Source organism: Hordeum vulgare, chromosome 5H, assembly GCF_904849725.1.
Source record: "Hordeum vulgare subsp. vulgare chromosome 5H, MorexV3_pseudomolecules_assembly, whole genome shotgun sequence".
Taxonomy (NCBI): Eukaryota; Viridiplantae; Streptophyta; class Magnoliopsida; order Poales; family Poaceae; genus Hordeum; species Hordeum vulgare.
This window is the reverse complement of record NC_058522.1, coordinates 464,958,097-464,960,015: the sequence shown is the minus strand read 5'-3', so window position 1 is coordinate 464,960,015 and position 1,919 is coordinate 464,958,097.

Genomic DNA, 1,919 nt, shown 5'->3' with positions numbered 1-1,919 from the left:
GTTTCCCATGCGACGTTCCCTCATAGTGGAATAATTAGCTGGGTTGATGTGTAGATGATATCTCGAGTAGAACACAAAAGAGTTTGTGGGCGTTGATGTTCAATTTGTTTCCCTCCTTAGTATTTCCTTGATTCAGCGGCAATGTTGGATTGAAGCGACCCAGACCAACTTTACTCGTACGCTTACGAGAGACCGGATTCATCGACTAACATACAACTTGTTGCATTAAGATGACTGGCTGGTGCCTATTTCTTCAACTTTAGTTGAATTGAATTTGACCAAGGCGGTCCTTGGAGATGGTTAAATAGCAATTTGCATATCACCATTGTGGCTTTGTGTAAGTAAGATTCGGTCATACTAGATACCCATAGCAACCACGTAAAACATGCAACAACAAATTAGAGGACGTCTAACTTGTTTTTGCAGGGTATGCATGTGATGTGAAATGACCAAATACATGATATGATATATTGGATGTATGTCATGATCATGTTGTAATAGTTAAATATCGACTTGCACGTCGATGCTACGACATTCGGCAGGAGCTATATGGTAGTCTTTAATTTTTTGTGTGCTTGGTGATACTTTGCTTTATCGCTAGTAGTAGCTTTAGTAGTAATAACATAGTTAGAACGACCACCTCAAGGGCAGCACAATGATGGAGATCATGGTGTGGCGCCGGTGACGATGAAGATCATGCCGGTGCTTTGGTGATGGAGATCAAGAAGCACAAGTTCATGGCCATATCATGTCACTTTTGATTTGCATGTGATGTTAATACTTTTATGCACCTTATTTGCTTAGGACGACGGTAGCATTATAAGGCGATCCCTCACTAAAATTTCAAGATAAAATTGTGTTCTCCCCGACTGTGCACAATTGTAACAGTTCGTCGTTTTGAGACACGACGTGAAGACCGGGTGTGATAGACTCAACGTTCGCATACAACGGGTGCGAAATAGTTGCACACACAGAACACTCATGTTAAACTTGACGAGCCTAGCATGTACAGACATGGCCTCGGAACACAAGAGACCAAAAGTTTGAGCATGAATCATATAGTTGATATCATCAACATGGATATGTTCACCATTGAAATTGTACTCAATTCACGTGATGATCGGACTTTAGTTAGTGGATTTGGATCATGAGCCACTCGAATGACTAGAGGGATGTCTATTTGAGTGGGAGTTCTTAAGTAAAATTATTAATTGAACTCATTATAATGAAGATAGTCAAAAGGTCTTCGCAAATTATGTTGTAGCTTGGGCTGTAGCTCAACTGTTTTAGATATGTTCCTAGAGAAAATTTAGTTGAAAGTGATAGTGGCAATTATGCAGACTGGGTCCGTAAACTGAGGATTGTCCTCATTGCTGCGCAGAAGGCGTATGTCCTTAATGCACCGCTCGGTGTGTTGAACCTCGAGCGTCGTTTGTGGATGTTGTGAACATCTAACATACACGTTTTTGATGACTGTGTGATAGTTCAGTGCGTAATGCTTAACGGCTTAGAATTTAGGCGCCGAAGACGTTTTGAACGTCACGGAACGTATGAGATGTTCCAAGAGATGAAACTGGGATTTCATGCTCATGGCCTTGTTGAGAGGTATGAGACCTCCGACAAGATTCTTTGTCTACAAAGTAAGGGAGAAAAGATCAATCGTTAAGGATGTGCTCAGATACTGTGAGTGCTACAATCGCTTGAATCGAGTGATAGTTAATCTTCGAGATGAGATAGTTATGGTTCTCCAAAGTCACTGCCACCAAGCTACTAGAGCTTCATGATGAAATATAACATATCAGGGATAGAGATGATGACCCTTGAGCTATTCACGATGTTTGACACTACGAAAGTAGAAATCAAAAAGGAAGATAAATTGTTGATGGTTAGTAAAACCATTAGTTTCAAGAAGGGCAAGG